Raw genomic sequence first — 10,185 nt, forward strand, 5'->3', positions numbered from 1 at the left:
AGTTTCCAAGATTTTGACCCAGCAACACTGGAGGAACAGCAATATATTTTCAAGTCAGGATGATGAGTGACTCAGAGTAGAACCTGCAGGTGGTGCTGTCCCTGGGTATCTGTTGCCCTTGTTCTTCCAGGTGACAGTGGTCATGGGTTTGGAATGTCCTGCCTAAGGAGCCTTGGTAAAATTCTGCAGTGCATCTTGGAAATGGTGCACACTGCTGCTCCTGCGAATCTGTGGTGGAGGGACTGAATATTTATGGATGTGGTGCCAATCATGCAGGTTGCTTTGTCCTGGATACATATTTCTTGAGATTTTGTTGGACCTATCGGAAGGATGTTGTGAAACTTGAAAGGGTTCAGAAAAGATTTACAAGGATGTTTCCAGGGTTGGAGGATTTGAGCTATAGGGAGGGGCTGAATAGGCTGGGGCTGTTTTCTCTGGAGTGTCGAAGGCTGAGGGGTGACCTTCTCGAGGTTTATAAAATCATGAGGGACATGGATAGGATAAATAGACAAGGTCTTTTATCTGCGTTGGGGCGGTCCAGAACTAGAGGGCATAGGTTTAGGGTGAGAGGGGAATAATATAAAAGAGATCTAAGGGGCAACTTTTTCACGCAGAGAGTGGTGCGTGTATGGAATGAGCTGCCAGAGGAAGTATCGGAGGCTAGTACAATTACAACATTTAAAAGGCAGCTGGATGGGTATATGAATAGGAAGGGTTTGGAGGGATATGGGCCGGGAATAGATTGGGTTTGGATATCTGGTCGGCGTGGACGAGTTGGACCGAAGGGTCCGTTTGGTGCTGTACATCTCTATGACTCTATAACTGTACTCATCCAGGCATGTAGAGATATCACATACCTGACTGATGGACAGGGGAGTCAGAAGGTGAGTTACTCACTGCAGGATTCCTAGATTCTGCTCTGCTCTCATTGCCACAGTATTTATATGGGATTAGTGGTGCTGGAAGAGCACAGCAGTTCAGGCAGCATCCAATGAGCAGCGAAATCGACGTTTCGGGCAAAAGCCCTTCATCAGGAATAAAGGCAGTGAGCCTGAAGCGTGGAGAGATAAGCTAGAGGAGGGTGGGGGTGGGGAGAGAGTAGCATAGAGTACAATGGGTGAGTGGGGGAGGAGATGAAGGTGATAGGTCAAGTAGGAGAGGGTGGAGTGGATAGGTGGAAAAGGAGATAGGCAGGTCGGACAAGTCCGGACAAGTCAAGGAGACAGTTACTGAGCTGGAAGTTTGAAACTAGGATGAGGTGGGGGAAGGGGAAATGAGGAAGCTGTTGAAGTCCACATTGATGCCCTGGGGTTGAAGTGTTCCGAGGTGGGAGATGAGGCGTTCTTCCTCCAGGCGTCTGGTGGTGAGGGAGCGGCGGTGAAGGAGGCCCAGGACCTCTATGTCCTCGGCAGAGTGGGAGGGGGAGTTGAAATGTTGGGCCATGGGGCGGTTTGGTTGATTGGTGCGGGTGTCTCGGAGATGTTCCATAAAGCGCTCTGCTAGGAGGCGCCCAGTCTCCCCAATGTAGAGGAGACCACATCAGGAGCAACGGATACAATAAATGATATTAGTGGATGTGCAGGTAAAACGTTGATGGATATGGAAGGCTCCTTTAGGGCCTTGGATATTTATATGGCCTAGTTTCATTTCAGTTTCTGGTCAATGATAACCTCCAGACTGTTGTATTCAACAATATTCAAGTTCTCTACAGTTGAATGGGGAAGACAGGTGTTGAGTTCATCAGAAGCCAAGCATCTTCCCCAAGAGAAAGGTAGGAATATCATGTTTCAAGGTCACTTTGCTTGTGCAGTGTGCACAAAGATACTCTTCAATGAAGAGTGCAGGAGGGAATGTTCGGAACAACATGAGGTATATCTGAAAACGACAAAAATAGCAGGAACTCTGCATGATGGCATAGTCGATGGAGAGAGAAAGGGAGTTAATACTCTGACACTAATATGACTCTTTGGAGTTGAACAGAGGTAGAAATATTATATTTTTGTTTTCATAAATATGTATATATTATATATAGAAACGTTATGCTATTGAAAAAGGTGGAAGGGTCAGGGAAAACCAATGGGAAGGGCAAAGTATGGTTAGAAGCTGGGACACTTCAATAATGCAGGTGTCATAGAACACAGTCAAAGGGACAGGGTCTGGGAGGAGTAAAGTAAGAAAGTGATCCAGAGTAGGTTTAAATATCAAACTGAATGCTCTGCCTTAAAGTAAAGTCATGATTAAGGATGCAGACTGCTCCTTAGCAGAAAGAAGTACTGAAGCCAATGGCAATTGGGAGAAACTCTGTAATGAATGAAATTGTATGTAGCACAAAGGAAGATGATTGTACTTGTTGAGGGTTGTCCCAGTCTCAGGACATTGCTGTAGGAGTTCCTCAGGGTAGTGTCCCGGGCTCAACTAACTTCAGTTACTTTGTCATTGACCTTCCCTCATTTGTGGGATGAGAGGTGAGAGTGTTCGCTGATGGCCACCAAATGTTCAGCACTTTTCAGACACTGAATCCATACATGTTCATGTGCAGCAAGACCTGGACAACACTGAGGCATAGGCTGATAAGTGGTAAATAAATTTCTGCCACACAAGTGCCAGGCAATGACCATTACCCAGCAAGAGAGAAGCTAACAATTGCCCCCTTGGCATCATTGTCACAGAATTTCCCACTGTCAACATCCTGCGGGCTACCCATTGGCAAACAACTATACTGGGTCAGTACGGCTGCAACGTAACCTCCCAACTCCTATACTCAATACTCTGACCAATAAAGGAAAGCATACCAAAGCCCGCCTTCACTATCCTATCTACCTGCGACTCTACTTTCAAGGAGCTATGAACCTGTACTCCAAGGTCTCTTTGCTGAGCAACACTCCCCAGGACCATATCGTTAAGCGTATAAGTCCTGCTCTGGTGTGCTTTTCCAAATTGCAGCACCTCACTTTAATCAAAATTAAACTCCATCTGCTACTCCTCAGCCCATTGGCCCAGCTGATCAAGATCCCATTGTATTCTGAGATAACCCTCTTTGCTGTAAAGTACACCTCCAATTTTGGTGTTATCTGTAAACTTACTAACTATACCTCTTATGTTCACATCCAAATCATTTATATAAATGATGAAAAGTAGTGGACCCAGCACCGATCCTTGTGGCACTCCACTGGTCTCCAGTCTGAAAAACAACCCTCCACCACCACCCTCTGTCTTCTAATTTCGGGGCAGTTCTGTATCCAAATGGCTAGTTCTCCTTATATTCCATGAGATCTAACCTTGCTAACCAGTCTCTCATGGGGAACCTTGTTGAACACCATATTGAAGTCCATATAGATTAAGACCACCGTTCTGCCCTCATCAATCCTCTTTGTTACTTCTTCAGAAAACGCAATCAAGTTCATGAGACATGATTTCCCACACACAAAGCCATGATGACTATCCCTAAATCAGTGCTTGCCTTTCCAAATACATGTAAATCTTGTCCCTCAGGATTCCCTCCAACAAATTGTCCACCATTGACGTCAGGCTCACTGGCTTGTAGTTCCCTGGCTTTTCCTTACCACCTTTCTTAAATAGTGGCACCACATTAGCCAAGCTCCAGTCTTCTAGCACCTCACCTGTGACTATCAGTGATCCAAATAGCTCAGCAAGGGGCCCAGCAATCACTTCCCTAGCTTCCCACAGAATTCTAGGGTACACCTGATCAGACCATGAGGATTGATCCACTTTTATGCATTTCAAGACGTCCAGTACCTCCTTCTTCAAGATGTCACCATCTATTTCCCCACATTCTAAATACCATGGTTACAAATTAAGGGATTCTGTGGTGGATGACTCACCTCATGTTGCTCCAAAGCCTGGGCATCATCTATAAGGTACAAGTCAGGAGTGTGATGGGATATTCTCCACTTTCCTGGATACGTGCAGCATAACTCAAGCTTGACACCACGCAAGACAAAGCAGCTATTGTCACTCAGACCTCATCTACACAGTAGCAGCCATGCATCATCTACAACATGCATTGTAGCAACTCATTGAAACTCAGACAGCACATTCCAAACTCTCAGCCTCTGCTGCCTATAAGGACATGGTTAAAAATCATACATCTGGTTATAGTCCAACAGGTTTATTTGGAAGTACTAGCTTTCAGAGCGGTGCTCCACCAAGTAACCTCCACATCATAAAAGGACAAGGGCAGCAGATACATGTGAACACCAGCACCTGCCAGTTTCCCTCAAAGCCACATGCCATGCTGACTTTAAAGTATATCACTGTTCCTGTAGTTTCTCTATCTCAGCCTATAGTTACCTGCTATTTGTCTCTTTCCCTTTTTAAATGGCTTTATATTGCAGTTTTCCAATTCTCTGGAAGTCCTTGATTCCTGGAAGATTGCTACCAGTGCAGCCACTGCCTCTTGTAGCTGCTGTTAACACCGAGTATGCATCCCATCAGATCCAGGGGATTAATCGCTCTTTAGCCTCATTAAGTTTCTTTAGCACTTTTTCTCTTTAATTTACTCGTTTTGCCCCTTAATTCTTCAGTAATCTTTTAATGCTATTAGTGTCTGCTACCATGAAGACTGATGCAAACTATGTATAAGAACAAGCTCAATTATCTGAACGAGGTAGGCAGGGAGGATTTTGTTTGGGTAATGGATAATATTTTTACGGCACCTTGAGATCTTGTTAAGATAATCTGAAATTTGGATAATTGATGTTCAGATAGCCGAAGTTGTTCTGTATTCAACTCCTCTGCCATTTCCTGGTTCCCCCATGCTTATTTCCCCATGTTTTCTGAGGGCCGTCTTACCTCCGGCCTCTCTCTTCCATTCTATAAAGAAACTTTTGCTGTCCCTCTTGATATTGGTTGCAAGTTTACCCTCAAACTTTATCTTCTTCTTCTAAGCATCTTTTCTTGGTTTTTAAAATTTTCCCAATCCTCTGTCTTACAACTAATCTGTGCCACACTATATTCTCTCATCCTTAACTTCCGTGGTTAACCATGGTTGGCTTCTCCCCTTCCTGGAATCCTTCTTTCATGGGTTTAAAAATCATGATTTTACAGATCTGCATCCTGGATGAAATCTTAGATTACTTACAGTGTGGAAGCAGGCCCTGTGAAATGCAACAAGTCCACACTGACCCACCAAAGCACAACCCACCCATTCCCCTACCTTTACCCCTTTACCTAACACTATGGGCAATTTAGCATGGCCAATTCACCTAACCAGCACGTCTTTGAACTGTGGGAGGAAATCCACGCAAACACGGGGAGAATGTACAAACTCCACATAGTTAGTCGCCTGAGTCGGGAATTGAACCTGGGTCTCTGGCACTTGAGGCAGCAGTGCTAACCACTGTGCTACTGTGCCGCCTATCTTCCTAGTCCCTCATTCTCTTGAGACTTTTGCTTTGTAACTAATACTCCCATTTGAAAATACATTCTATTCATGTTTACCTGGTACAAATATAAGCTGTATCAAATTGTTTATTCATTGAATTTGCCTATTCTCAATAGAGTCTTGACTAATTTTTTTTCGTTTGTAGAGCATTTGTTTCCCTTAGTTGAAACATTCCCTGCTGCATTCATGTTTTTTTGGAATTCTTGTGGCTGCCTCCTGCCATCATTGGCTTCACTGACAACCAATGTCACCAGATTGTTCTGTATTTAGCCCATTTGCTCCTTGTTGCTTTGTAATACCCCTTCCTTCCCTCTCCCAATCCAGTTCCCTCTCATTAATAAACCTAACCAGTTCTCTGTCCCCACATTCAAATGCAAACAAGAATGAAACAATCACCAGTCCCTGAGGCATGTGCCCATATTGGCATCTACTGTAACAGCAGCTCATTCAAATAAACCTTGCCTCTGTCAGCCTTTCTTTCCAAAACTGAAGACTATTCATAAAATTTGAAAGTACGTTACAAAAAAAATCCAGTTAAAGTGCTATAAAATTCAGCTTTTCTCCATGTTCCCCTCTTATATGCCTCCATATGATTGTAATAATCTTAATATTTACAACGTGCAATCCATGTCAACAACACAATCTGAGGCAAAATAATTCAAATTGAAAGTGCAATTGGATTGGGCAGCACGGTGGCTCAATGGTTAGCACTGCTACCTCACAGCGCCAGGGATCTAGGGTCGATTCCACCCTCGGACGACTGTCTGCATGGAGTTTGCACATTCTCCCCATGTCTTCATGGGTTTCCTCTAGATGCTCCGGTTTCCTCTCTCTGTCCAAAGATGTGCCGATTAGGTGGATTGGCCAGGTTAAATTGCCCGTAGTGTCCAGGGATGTGACGGCTAGGTGGATTAGCCATGGGAAATGCAGGATTTTAGGGAGATGGGTCTGGGTTGGATGCTCTTTGGAGGGTTGGTGTGGACTGGATGGGCTGAATGGCCATCTGTAGGGGTTACGAGATATGTGCAATAGAAATAAACATTTCTCTGTACACCATGCTCTACTCGGATGTGCCTCAATAAATTTCACTGCTTTTGATGTTCACTGTGTACATTCCATGGCAGGCATGCGTCATGAGTGTTCTGTAAACTATCAGCACCTTGGTGTACTATGGCTGAATGACCTTAGACAATTACCCTGTTCCATTGCATCTCTGTTGTAGTTTCTCCAAGTTTTAATGTTTCCTTCAGTACATAGTTCTGAACCTTGGAAGCTGCCAGTCTGCAACACCTGGTCCTTCAACAAGGTCTGTTTGCCAGCAAATCATAGAATCCACCCATTGTGTTTTTCAACTTTGTGAGTCAGAATCATGCATTGTTGTGGTACACCTTTAAGTTCAAGCAATTATATTTTCTGCATACATCACAAGAGGAAGAGAGATGCAATATATTATGTTATTCCAACTTGAGATTTGTTTCTGATTAATCTTCCTACTCAGATGTGTACGAGTTTTCCAGCTGTGTAACACTGCTACCAACTTCTCAATTCCGAAAATCTCCTCTTGCCTCTTCCATCAACAGGGTGGCCTCTTAATATTTTGCCAACCTATTAGATCATTGCGAATTAACCCTCTTTTTATAAATTCACCTTCCTTCAGCCCTTAGGCTTACAACTTCTGTTTTCTTCAATGCTGATTGTCTGACAAGTTGTACCACAAAAAAAAGTTATTTTCTCAATGTTTCATTCATTTACCATGACCACTTGAACCCTTGAACCCAGGTCACTTACGACATGACCTGGGTTTCTGGATTAATAGTCCAGTGATAATACCACTAAGCCCTCCCTCCCCTCTCCCAATTGGTGCTGTTGGCACCAATCAAACCCCACCAAGCATCTGGCCAACTGAACCACCAGAGCATTCTTGGTTGCTGTGACAACATAAATGTTTACATGCATGTTATATCTTGAAGTTATGGACAGTGCTGGTACATCATGAGGATCTTGACAGGCTGGATGTGGGAAGATCATTTCTTTTGATGGGAGAATCTAGAACTAGAGGTCACTGTTTGAAAACTAGGACTCCTACTTTTAAGACAGCGATCAAGAGAAGTATTTTCTCTCAGAGGGTTGTGAGTTTTTTGGAACTATTTACCTCAAAAGGTGGTGGAGGCAGAGTCTTTGAATATTTTGAAGACAGAGGTAGATAGATTCTTGATAAGCAATGGGGTGACAGGGTATTGGGACTAGGTAGGAGAGTGTAAAGTTCAAATCACATCATCCATGATCTAACTGAATAATGGAGGGTTGAGGGCCTGACCCTAACCCTCCATTAGGGTCAGGCCCCTAATGGAGGGGCTGAGTGGCCCTCTTCTGCTAATTTGTATGTTCATAGAAGCTCCAACTTCCATTTCATCACAAGGCTGACCAGGAAACTCTTCCATTCTTGGTGTTTGCCATTGACATGTGTGTTGGACGGGTCCATGACAGGGTCAGGGATACGCCGTCCTTGACCATTAAGTTCTGGAGCGAGAGTTGGTCCTGAAGCTTCTGCTGGGAGGCAGGATTGGTACCCAGTGCACAATAAGACCTTCTCAATGTCAATGCCATTTTCAAAAATATACGTGTCTCCTGTTGTCTGAGCTCAGTTGGTAGCAATCTCACCTGAATCAAGAGACCTCTCCAGCACTGCTGCACAAAAATTAAAGTTGACAGAAAGAAAGATATTAACCAGGGTCCTATGGGATCTCAGGTGAATAGAAAACATCCAATGTCACTAATTTGAAAGAGATAAGGGAGTTATCCCTGGTTGAAACCACATAATAAATGCAAACCATCTTGTTTTGAAAGCCTGTTATATTAATGTATGCTCTTTGGTGAAACAACCTTCAACTTTCCAGTGGTTAGCACTGCTGCCTCACAGCACCAGGGTCCCAGGTTCAATTCTAGCCTTGGGCAACTGTCTGTGTGGAGTTTGCACATTCTCCCTGTGTCTGTGTGGGTTTCCTCCCACAATCCAAAGAAGAGCAGCTCAGGTGAGTTAGCCATGCTAAATTGCCCATAGTGTTAGGGAAATGGGTCTGGGTGGATTACTCTTTGGAGGGTCGGTGTGGACTGGTTGGGCTGAAGGGCCTGTTTCCACATTGTAGGGAATCTAATCTAACTAGAATCTCTCACTCAGCATCATCTGTTTACTCATAACCAAAGATAGAATATCAAAAGATTCAGATCTTTTGTTAATTTCCTGAAACACGAAATGCAAAGACCTTGCTTTAAGACACAAAATAGAAGCAAGTAGAGTTAATAGAGAGGGTGATTCAGTCACTTGGAATACATCACAAATATAAAAAGCTCCAGTCTGTAATTGAAAAAAGGACAAATGGAAAGCTTTTAGTCAGTCCTGGTTTGTTTTGTTTATTCCCATGCGCTTTCCTACAAAGACTGTTCCAGGATTGGACTAATAGATTGTGACTCAAAGACCTGTTCTGAGTAGAAGTAAAAAGCATCTCCACTTAATGTCATATTATAGCCTGGGTTTCTCTGCTCTCAAGTCTGCTGATGTGCCAACTTACAGAGACATGGAGATGTACAGCACGGAAACAGACCCTTTGGTTCAACTCATCCATGCCGAACAGATAACCTAAATTAATCTAGTCCCATTTGCCAACATTTGGCCCATATCCCTGTAAACCCATCCTATTTATATACCCATCCAGATGCCTTTTGAATGTTGTAATTGTACCAGCCTCCACCACTTCCTCTGGCAGCTCATTCCATACATGTACCACCCTTTGCGTGGAAAAGTTGCCCCTTAGGTCTCTTTCAAATCTTTCCTCTCTCACTCTAAATCTATGCCCTCTAGTCTCCTACTCTGGGGAAAACACCTCAATTATTCACCCCATCCATGTCCCTTGTGATTTTAGAAACTTCTATAAGGTCACCCCAGTCTCTAACACTCCAGGGAAAATAGCCTCAGCCTATTAAGCTGCTCCGTATAACTCAAACGCTCCAACCTTGGCAACATTTTTGTAAGTCTTTTCAAACCCTTTCAAGTCTCACAAGGTTTTTGCATTGTAGACTAAAAATGGAACAGATACTGGTCTTAAACCACCGAAACTGTGGAGGATGTTGTACTGGAACGCATTGAGTTGTATCTATAATGTTCTGGATTAGTGGTGCTGGAAGAGCACAGCAGTTCAGGCAGCATCCAAGTAGCTTCGAAATCGATGTTTCGGGCAAAAGCCCTTCATCAGGAATAAAGGCAGAGAGCCTGAAGCCTGGAGCGATAAGCTAGAGGAGGGTGGGGGTGGGGAGAGAGTAGCATAGAGTACAATGGGTGAGTGGGGGAGGAGATGAAGGTGATAGGTCAAGGAGGAGAGGGTAGAGTGGATAGGTGGAAAATAAGATAGGCAGGTAGGACAAGTCCAGACAAGTTATGGGGACAGTGCTGAGCTGGAAGTTTAGAACTAGGATGAGGTGGGGGAAGGGGAAATGAGGAAGCTGTTGAAGTCCACATTGATGCCCTGGGGTTGAAGTGTTCCGAGGCGGAAGATGAGGCGTTCTTCCTCCAGGCGTCTGGTGGTGAGGGAGCGGCGGTGAAGGAGGCCCAGGACAGCAGTGGAGGATGATGCGAGACGTGTGTGTGCGTATATATGCATGCGCTGTGCTTAGGAAGGTTTGCCCACAGACAGTCTTTTGATTGGTTTCGCAACATGTTGTAGGCTCAGAAGGGCTCAGCATTGTAGCAACCAATTTCCTAGGAAAGTGGTTACATTCTTATGAGT

This window comes from Chiloscyllium punctatum, chromosome 32, assembly GCF_047496795.1.
Source record: "Chiloscyllium punctatum isolate Juve2018m chromosome 32, sChiPun1.3, whole genome shotgun sequence".
In the NCBI taxonomy this organism is placed as follows: Eukaryota; Metazoa; Chordata; class Chondrichthyes; order Orectolobiformes; family Hemiscylliidae; genus Chiloscyllium; species Chiloscyllium punctatum.